This window comes from Bison bison, unplaced genomic scaffold (assembly GCF_000754665.1).
Source record: "Bison bison bison isolate TAMUID 2011002044 unplaced genomic scaffold, Bison_UMD1.0 scf7180017864163, whole genome shotgun sequence".
Classification (NCBI taxonomy): Eukaryota; Metazoa; Chordata; class Mammalia; order Artiodactyla; family Bovidae; genus Bison; species Bison bison.
In genome coordinates, this window is record NW_011494735.1 from 2,757,972 (window position 1) to 2,769,144 (window position 11,173).

The 11,173-nt window shown below is 38.4% G+C and overlaps 1 protein-coding gene and 1 pseudogene across 1 annotated transcript in view; one reads left to right on the forward strand and one right to left on the reverse strand.

Annotated features, from left to right (window-relative positions):
• KCNMB4 (potassium large conductance calcium-activated channel, subfamily M, beta member 4) overlaps positions 1-11,173 on the reverse strand; it is a gene marked incomplete at its 5' end in the record, with an annotated part of 83,095 nt that overhangs the window by 70,737 nt on the left and 1,185 nt on the right. The gene's annotated exons all lie outside the window — the stretch shown is intronic.
• On the forward strand, positions 5,589-7,220 carry LOC104989743 (annotated as a pseudogene).

Below are 11,173 nucleotides of genomic sequence, written 5' to 3' on the forward strand. Positions count from 1 at the left end.
GTGATTTGGGCCCCCCCAAAATAAAGTCTCTCACTGTTTCCACTGTTTCCCCATCTATTTCCCATGAAGTGATGGGACCAGATGCCATGATCTTCGTTTTTTGAAAGTTGAGTTTTAAGCCAGTTTTTCACTCTCCTCTTTCACTTTCATCAAGAGGTTCTTTAGTTCTTCTTCACTTTCTGGCATAAGGGTGGTATCATCTGCATCTCTGAGGTTATTGATATTGCTCCTGGCAATCTTGATTCCAGCTTGTGCTTCATCCAGCCTGGCATTTCGCATAATGTACTCTGCATATAAGTTAAATAAGCAGGGTGACAATATACAGCCTTGATGTACTCCTTTCCCAATTTGGAACCAGTCTGTTGTTCCATGTCCAGTTCTAACTGTTGCTTCTTGACCTGCACAGAGATTTCTCAGGAGGCAGGTTAGGTGGTCTGGTGTTCCCATCTCTTGAAGAATTTTCCACAGTTTGTTTTGATCCACACAGTCAAAGACTTTGACATAATCAATAAAGCAGATGTTTTCTAGTATTCTCTTGCTTTTTCAATGATCCAGCAGATGTTGGCAGTTCGATCTCAAGTTCCTCTGCCTTTTCTAAATCCAGCTTGAACATCTGGAAGTTCATGGTTCACGTACTGTTGAAGCCTGTCTTGGAGAATTTTGAGCATTACTTTGCTAGTGTGTGAGATGAGTGCAATTGTGCGGTAGTTTGAACATTCTTTGGCATTGCCTTTGTTTGGGATTGGAATGAAAACTGACCATGACAGTGGCAGTAAAAATCAGACAAAGTATTAATACCAGAGAATAATGATACCATTAATAGAAACAAAAGATTCTAGAAGAGAAGCTGGTTTTAGAGAGATAAACATGATATTCTTTTGCCATTTTTATTCTTGTAACAAAGGAAATAGAAGATAATTATAATGAGAATAGAAGATTTTAGTCTCAGTAAGCATTATTATTTTCTGACTTTTTATTCTTGAGAATTATTTTAAAATTAAGTTGTGTTGATAAGGACAATTACATAAATTCATTTATACACAGGAAAAAAGTATTAAACTTCTGATATTATAATTTAATTTTACAGGATATATTGATGAGATGGTTGGATGGCATTACCGACTCAATGGACATGAGTTTGAGGAAACTCTGGGAGTTGGTGATGGACGGGGAAGCCTGGCGTGCTGCAGTCCATGGGGTCACAAAGAGTCAGACATGACTGAGTGACTGAACTGAACTGAACTGATTGATAATTTCCACTAATGAGATACAACATCAATAAGTGCTTCTACAATGTTGTTAAATTATAACTAGTAAATTGGACATCAGATAAGGTTTCAAAGTCCATTTGGTCTATTGCATCAGTTAGATGAATGGGTATTTCTTCACATGTGCTTCAAGGTACAGAGAACTTTCAGTGACCCAATCTGCTGGATTCTGCTAACAAACCAAGCAAATACATGAAATAAATTTGTTTGATTAGTTTATTTACCAAAATGGTCACAGATTTAAATAATTTAATAAACATATGGTTTTCAATTTTATAACTGATTATTTTAAAAGAAAAGAGGATATTACCACAACTCAAATTACAAATTTTTACACATTAGTTTATGTGTCTTAGAGAATACCAAAGGCACAGCATGAGGAACAGTTAGAAACATATGTAATATTGAAAACCATTCTGTTCAGTATTATACTGTGAGTATTTATGGTAATTGTAATATAAATGTATAGTTTGTCTAGGAACTCAATTGTTAAAATTCTGCTAAAGACAGAGAAAAAAAATTTAAACCCAAGGTAAATAAAATGAGTGACATCGTCACTCATAAATGAGTATTAAAAACATTTCAGATAAACAAAACTGACAACTTATAAAAAGCTTTATAATTGAGGTAAGTTTGTAATAATGGAAAATATATGCATTTTCCCCAAAACTTAAACCGAAATATATTGTAATATTACAAACCTCTCATGTAAAAGTAAAAAGTTTCTGATTAGAGTTTGAGATACATAATTTTGAGAGTTCTTACAAATAATTAAGACCTTCATAAACAGCATCCACAAATGGATGCCAGAGGTGGCTCATGGTTAAGTACTCTCAGACAGGAAGATCCTAGCAGTCTGCAGAGTAGACTGTTTGCAAAGAGCTGTAATAGGTGGACATAATCTGACCAAACTTTCAAATATCTAATCATATTAGTCACCTACTCAAAAGCCTCACTTGGCTTCTGTGTTAGTTTCCTATTGCTGCTATAGCAGAAACTTAGTGGCTCAAAATAAATGTATTAACTTGCAATTCTGGAGGACAGAATTCCAAAACGGGTCTCACTGAGCTAAAATCAAGACACCAGCTGGGCTATACTCCTTTCTGAAGCCTCTAAGAAAGAATCCATTTTCTTGCCTTTTCCCGCCTGCATTCTTTGGCTCATGTCCCTCTTCTGTATTCAAAGCTGCCAACAGTCAGTTGAGTTGTCTTCAAATCGCATCACTCTGACCTCCTCTTCCACATTTAAAGGTGCTTGTGATTCTAGAGCCCACCAGCACATCTCCCTATTTTAAGGTCAGCTGATTAGCAAATTTAACTGCGTCTGCAACCTTGACTTCCCTTTGCTGCATAACATAAGATATTCACAGATTCTAGGGATTAGTATGTGACCACCTTTGGTAGATGGGCATAGATTCTTCTTACTATGGGTTCCCAATGTTCACTAAACCCACACTGTCTGTCAAGGACCTCTATATTACTGGCCCCAATTTACTCTCCTGCCTTATCCCAGGTGGCACTAGTGGTTAAGAACCTGCCTGCCAATGCAGGAGACTAAGAGACATGGGTTCGATCCCTGGGTTGGGAAGATCCCCTGGAGGAGGGCATGGCAACCCGCTCCAGTACTCTTGCCTGGAGAATCCCATGGACAGAGGAGCCTGGCAGGATATGGTCCATAGGGTTGCAAAGACATGACTGAAGCGACTTGGCATGCATGCACACCTTTTCCCCAGACCTCTGCTCTTTGGCCCCTAGGTTCCAGCCACACCAGTCTATCTGCTGGTTCCCCAACATACCCCATACTCCACAGCTCCAGAGCCTTGCTCCTGGCATTCTTCTCTTCCTTGATGTTCTCTTCATTTCTCCTCATCTTCCCTCCCAAGATAAAAATTCTATTCATTCTCAAAATTTCATGGCAAATGCTTCCTTCTCCAGGAAGCATTCCCCCTAGTCATTCCCCTTTAGATGTTTGTCATATACCTCCCAGTAGAACTTGATGTTTTGCTTTGTTTGATAGTTATTGTGTTCTTATCTTGACTGCTAGGTAATGATCTCCTTGAGGGCAGAAACTCAAGAATTCATCCTCATGTGTACATCAGTTGCCGCCAAGGATGCTCAGTCATTTCCGACTCTTTGTAACACCATGGAGTGTAGTCTACCAGGCTCCTCTGTCCATGGAATTTTCCAGGCAAGAATATTGCAGTGGGTTGTAATTTCCTACTCCAGGGGATCTTCCTGACTCAGGAATCGAACCTGTATGTCCCAAGTCTGGCAGGAGACTGCACCACCGGAGAAGCCCATGAGTCATCTAGGCGTATCTAAAACTGAACACCTGCTTTTCATGCAGTGTGTTTGTGTGTGTGTGCTCAGTTGTGTCCAACCTCCAAAATTACTCCTCCTTCAGTTTTCCTGTTTATAATAATAAAACCACCTCCCTTTCTCAGTTGTGATTGCCACAAACCTTTGAGTCATCTTCATTCTTTTCTCCCTCATTACTCACATCCAGTCCATCAGCAGACCTTATCAATGCTACTCCCTGATCTAAGTCACCACCACCTTTTGTTTGTCCTACTGGACTCCTTGTTTCCAGTCTTGCCTCTGATGCTCTCACCTTGCACAAGTGAGCATGCGCGTGTACACAAACACTCCTCCCCCCATACAAATTCTATCCTCATCTCAGCATCCAGATGGATCATTCAAATTGTTTAAAAGTCTAAGTCTGATTATATCTTGGTCCGGCCTAGTGCCAAATAACTTACCATCACACTTAGACTAGAATCCAAAGTCCTTATAAAGTTTTCTGAGACCCTCGTCTCTTCTCCCACTGTTCTCTATTCACTCACCGTCATCCTCACTATTCCTCACACTCGCCTCAGTGCCATTGTACTTGCTGTTCCTGGAACTTGTGGAACAGTCTTTCTCTGGAGAGCCACATGATTCATTCCTCTATATCCCTTAGGCCACTGATAATCCTCTCATGTCCTTTGGGTCTCTGTGGAAATATCACTTCATCAGAGCTACCTTCCCTGGCCATCCTATGTAAAAGAACAGCTCTCATTCCTTCCATAACTTTCTGTACCTTTATGCTGCTTAAATTTCTTTGCCCATCCATCATTACATGACAGTACATTATGAATTGATTTCTTGTCAGTCACTCCACTGAAATGTAAGCTTCAGAAATCTTCTTTTGATCTCTATTCCAGTCCTAAAACCTAGAAACACACCTAGAACCTAAGCAGGCATTTAATAAATATTTGTTAAATGAACTCATCTTTGTACACCCTCCCATTTCTTGCCCAGTTCTTTGATCATAATAGATGCTAAAGAAGTATTTGTGAATTTAAATTTGATGTACATCCCCAATATTACTTCATATTATCACCAGAGAAAAAACAACCACAGTAAGCCACTTTTTCATGGAGAAATAAAGGCTACAGATAAGTTGTCACAATTCAGATTAGCCTTTTATTAACTTTGATATGATGGACTCCCTAGACCACAAAGTATATCACGTTGAACATTTGACTCAAGAATGGAGCTCGGAAATTAACCCCAGCAGGCCTTACTGTCTATACAGGGAGTGTCTATACAGGGAAGGGGCACACTAGAATGGATGAGAAGGGTACCAAGAAGGTGACTAAGCCACAAAGGCCTATAGTTAATTACATCCAATTTCAGGGGATATTCTTAAAGCCTGAAGCCTCTTCCAGTTCTGTTCTAAGTTTTTCTTCTCTTCAATGCATTTCTCTTAGGTTTTTAGTAGTACTGATTTCTTAGAAATAGACATTTGTCCTCTCTTTTTAGGTTTTTCTTATCAGAGAAAGAAAACTCAAAAATAAAACATACAGCCTCTAATCACCTACATTCTCTGATCTCTCAAGAGGCCAGTTTTAATAATTCATCTTTTCTTGGCCATCCAATGTCTACAATGAGGCAAAGGCAAATGTTTGGAACTCCGTAAGTTCATTTCATTTACATTAAACTAATTTTAAAGGATTCTCTTCTTTTCCTTCAGAATTTGAGTCCTTCCTTTCATAACAACTCTCTATATTCAGTAGCATCAGTACCATCTTTTAATCTAAACACACAAATATTAATCATGATGAATCCTTTGGGTTCTTTTTTTACTTTTCTTGAACAACAGATGAAGACATTTTCTAAGCCAGTGTTTATTTTCATTCCGTCTATAGACTAGAATTACTTGTAGAACTTTTTTAAAATTACCAATGCCCAGGACACATCCAAGACCAAGTGTGAATCTCTAAAGGCTGGACGCAGGCATCCGAACTTCTTTTTAAAGTTCCCCCAGACTACTCGCCATTTCAAAATGCTGCTAAGACCTTAGGGACAGTTCATTGATGCCCCCACACCCGCCGGGCTTGGCGGAAAGCGACTCATGGAACGGCAGTGAGCAGACTGCACATCACTTCACTGCCAAAATGACATCATTTTCCACCTCTGCCCAGTGTTCAGCATCTGACAGTGCTTGCAGGATCTCTCCAGAGCAAACCAATCAGGTACGACCAAAACTGCCTCTTTTGAAGATTTTGCAAGCAGCAGGTGCACAAGGTGCAATGTTCACTGTTAAAGAGCTCTCTCTATGATATGCTAAGAAAGAATCTTGTCACATTAGCTACTGCTACTACAGATGCTGCTCAGACTCTCGCTATCGCACAGGAGCACAGTATGGATATTCAAGACCAACTGAAGCAAAGTGTAGAGAAATTTCCAATTCCAGGAAAAGAACTGAAGAAGGCAATATTCCCACGCTGCCTACCTCACAGTATAAATGCAGAAATTCTAGAGAAGATGAAGACTTGGTAGCAAATTTAACTCAAGAAGAGACGTCAAGACTGGACCTCAGGTTTGAGGAGTGGGATGTAGCTGGCTTGCCTTGGCGGTTTTTAGGAAACTTGAGAAATAACTATACACCTAGAAGTAATGGCTCAACTGATTTACAGACAAATCAGGATACAGGTACTGCCATTGTTTCAGACACCACAGATGACTTGTGATTTTTGAATGAGTCAGTGTCAGAGCAATTTGGTGTTGGAATAAAACTTAAAGCTGCTGATCCTGAACAGACAAGTGAAGAAGTAGGGAAAGTGAGAGACAAAAAGGTGATTTAAGTGGGAAAAAATGATGACCTTGAGGACCCTAAATCCATAAGTGACGATACTGATATAGAAGTTACCTCTGAGGATGAGTGGCAGTGTACTGAGTGCAAGAAATTTAACTCTCCAAGCAAGAGGTACTGTTTTCGTTGCTGGGCCTTGAGGAAGGATTGGTATTCAGATTATTCTAAGTTAACCCATTCTCTCTCCACATCTAATATCACTGCCATACCTGAAAAGCAAGAAAGGGAAGGAATTGATGTCCCTGACTGCAGAAGAACTGTATCAGCTCCAGTTGTTAGACCTAAAGATACATACAAAAGGAAAAAAGCTTGAAACATTTTGATCCTTGCAACTCGGTGGAATTCTTGGATTTGGCTCATAGTTCTGAAAGCCAAGAGACCAAGTCAAGCATGGGAGAACAATCAGATAACCTTTTTGAACAGAGAAAAGATACAGAAAACATGGAGGATTGCCAGAATCTTCTGAAGCCATGTAATCTGTGTGAGAAAATACCACAAAACGGGAACATTATTCACAGGAGGACAGGCCATCTTGTCACTTGTTTTCATTGTGCCAGAAGACTAAAGAAGGCTGGGGCTTCTTGTCCTATTTGCAAGAAAGAGATTCAGTTGGTTATTAAGGTTTTTGTAGCATAGCTGAATCAGTGAATTACAGACAGATATTAACAGAGCTGGTCATGTGTCCAAATATCAGTATTCAGCATCTCTACGCAGGGTGACCCATTTCATACTTTAATTTATTCATGTCCTTTTATGTTCTAGGACATTTTTACCTATAAACTTATAGAATTTGAGAATAAGTTCTTTAGAACTAGATTATCAATTTGGAGACTATTAACATTAAAAGAGAAGTTAATCATTCTGTCTTCAAAGATGAGGATTTGGGAGGGAGCAGTACAAATAGAAATACACTCATTTTTATTTAATTTAATTTCTTACTGTTCTTTCTGGTAGGGAATGTTCTTGGGCATCAAAATCCAAGATGGCTATTAGAAAGATATTAGAGCTATCAATGAAAAAGCATAAGTAATTAATGTATAAAGTAGATTATGTTGTGTGGTTCAGAGAAACGATTATTATTGTAAAGAGCCTAGAACAGTGATATCCAACATTTTTGCTAACATACCTCAAAAAACAATTTTGAAAAAGTACATATGACTTTTTGCACATTTTAAAAATTGAGGTGTAGTTAGCAAACAATAAAGTCAATAAAGTGTTCCCTTCTGCTGAAAAAATAAAATAAAATTCCCCCAGTGATTCTAATGAATTGCCATGGTTGAGAACCAAAGCCCTTTGTGTACACAACAGCTAGTCACAAAGAGATAATTCAGTGATAAGAACCGTAGTCAGAGGAAGCTGACCCCAAATTTAGATTTTTTTTTTGCAATGTTCAACTCAAAGAGCAGATCACTGCCCTGTGGATAATTAGGACTTGACTTGATAATTAGGATAACTGACTTGAGTACTATAGTACATGAAGTACTACATTACTTGAAGGAACCAGAGATCAAACTGCCTACATCCATTGGATCATTGAAAAAGCAAGAGAGTTCCAGAAAAACATCTACTTCTACTTTATTGACTATTCCAAAGCCCTTTGACTGTGGGCATCACAACAAACTGTGGAAAATTCTTCAAGAGATGGGAACACCAGACCACCTGACCTGCCTCCTGAGAAATCTGTATGCAGGTCAAGAAGCAACAGTTAGAACTGGACATGGAACAACAGACTGGTCCCAAATTGGGAAAGGAGTATGTCAAGGCTGTATATTGTCACCCTGCTTATTTAACTTATATGCAGAGTACATCATGCGAATTGCTGGGCTGGATGAAGCACAAGCTGGAATCAAGATTGCCAGGAGAAATATCTATAACATCAGATATGCAGATGACACCACCCTTATGGCAGAAAGCAAAGAAGAACTAAAGAACCTCTTGATGAAAGTGAAAGAGGAGCGTGAAAAAGTTGGCTTAAAATTGAACATTTAGAAAATTAAGATCATGGCATCCAGTCCCATTACTTCATGGCAAATAGATGGGGAAACAATGGAAACAGTGAAAGACTTTATTTTATTGGGCTCTGAAATCACTGCAGATGGTGACTGTAGCCATGAAATTAAAACACACTTGCTGGAGGGAGGTGGGAGGAGGGTAAGGAAGGGGAACACGTGTATACCTGTGGCGGATTCATGTTGATGTATGGCAAAACCAATGCAATATTGTAAAGTAAAAATAATAATAATAATAATAATAATAAAGAAATGATAAATGGTTAAAAAATAAAAGACACTTGCTCCTTGGAAGAAAAGCTATGACCAACCTCAACAGCATATTAAAAAGCAGAGACATTACTTTGCCAACAAATGTCCAACTAGTCTAAGCTATGGTTTTTCTAGTAGTTATGTTTTGATGTGAGAGTTGGACTATAAAGAAAGCTAAGCGCCGAAGAATTGATGCTTTTTAACTGTGGCGTTGGAGAAGACCCATGAGAGTCCCTTGGACTGCAAGGAGATCCAACCAGTCCATCCTAAAGGAAATCAGTTCTGAATATTCATTAGAAGGACTGATGCTGAAACTGAAACTCCAAAACTTTGGCCACCTGATGTGAAGAACTGACTCACTGGAAAAGACCCTGATGCTGGGAAACACTGAAGGCGGGAGGAGAAGGGTACGACAGAGGATGAGACGGTTGGATGGATCATGGACATAATGGACATGAGTTTGAGTAAGCTCCGGGAATTGGTGGTGGACAGGAAAGCCTGGCATGCTGCAGTCCATGGGGTCGCGAAGAGTTGGACACGACTGAGCAACTGAACTGAACTACATTACATGACTGGATATAGTTTCTGTTTTGGAAACAAGGATACATTTCAAAACATAAGTTGAATAGGACTTAAAGATATTTTAAAGAAATTATTAGTCAAAGGTCAGATTTATTCACACTACCTCTTTAGTAGTCTGCAGCATAAGAAGTTATATATTTGCATTATTCTTTCCCCTTCCCTGCTTTTTACTATAACTAACGTAGTAAACTCATGGGAAAGGAGAAAGCCCTTGTTCTCTTTTTCTAAGAAGAGATCTCCCAAATGGCTTCTTGCGGCAGTGCGTCATAAAGCAGAGAAGGTTGGAGGTGATCAGGATCCAATACACTGTAGGGAATCTAGACATTCTGCAAAGAGAATGGCTGGGGAACCCAGGCCTTCAATAAAGAGGTAAGTTCTGGGTAGCCAAGATGCAACAGCACTTGGTGGTGGGTACTGCTTAACTGCAAGGGCACTGTGGAAACATTCTGCTTGTGTGATGGGCTCTGGCACAATATTTTGGTTACACTGAATTTTTCCATCACTAATTGCTTACCAGAATTTCCAAATTGAGCATTTCATTGCTCAAAAGTGGAAAGGTGACTGCAAAAGAACATGTCTAATGTTCTATAAATGGTCCAGTGCAATCATAATTTGGATAAAGAGATACATACTGCTTTGGCTGAGGAAACCTTGACTAAATCGAATGGGATGCTGTTTATCATTTTCTGTAACATTAATGTATCTTTCTCCAGTTCTGTCATTTCTTTAATGCTTTACTTTAAAAAAATCTTATTTTGTTCAGATATTTCTTCAAAGTAATCGTTGCCAGGATCCAAACTGGCACAGGAAGGAAACTGTTTATTTGCAACAAAAAGAGATAAAATCTTAGGATTACATATAAGCCATTACCACTCTTTCCAAGTGATTTAGAAATCTATGTCCTAATGATCCCAATTTACTTTTTCAGCCAAATTCTACAAAATTACCTGGAAACTGTGAAGCATTCTTTGTGTAGTAAATTCTGTCTTCTCAATGTCTTGATTAGGTATTAGCCACTTAGTGGAATATGTATATGTAATTTATTACTGCCTGAACCATAAGCTTAAACTAATCGCAATGTTTCACCAATTATAACACCTTCTAAATGCTAAACTACCATATCATTTCTAAATCACTACTGCTCCACACCTTTCTTTTATATTAATGGCTTAATCTTAAAAAAAAAAAAAAAAAAGTGACGTTCCTAATGCCTTGCAATTTGTTTCGAAATTCCTGAGCGTTGAGCTGCCTAACTTAAAACATCTGTCTTTGAGATCTGATTGCTTCTTCGAGACTTTGAAGTTTATACTCTAAATTCTGTATTTCTATACTTACTACTCATCTATTATCTTCATTTTTAAGATACTCTTCCTTTGTCAGCAAGAGCATCTTTTTTTTTTTTAAGAGAATTCATTCTTTTTTTTTTTTTTTAAAAAAAAAAGAAGGAATTCTCTTAAAAATGTTTTCCAAATTCAAGAATTAACTATTTAGGAGACAAGAACAGGAGTTTTGCTGCAGAGAAATGATAAGCTTACTTTAAATACTTTAAAAATATTGATCTAGGATTCTTCTTTTGGATTGTTATAATTATATCCTGTCACATGTAACAAAAGTTTTCCTGTGTACACAAGACTCATTCCCTTTTGGACAGTTTTCTTGATCTTCAAGCACTGCTCTAACAAACTGGGAGGATGTCAGTAACTTTAAAGAAGATACATACATTTTCTTTGATAGCGAAGTAATCAGAAGAGTAAAAAAAGGCCAAGAGAAGAAAAAACAAAAGAAAGAAAAGACTTCTTGCAAAAGCAGGTGTACTACAAAGCTCAACTAGTTCACAGACTGAGGACACTGCTTTTTATAAGTTTTTCCTCCACTGGGAACGGTCTTCTGAGCCTCCCTTTCTCTGCTTTCCATCCCTCGAGTCCT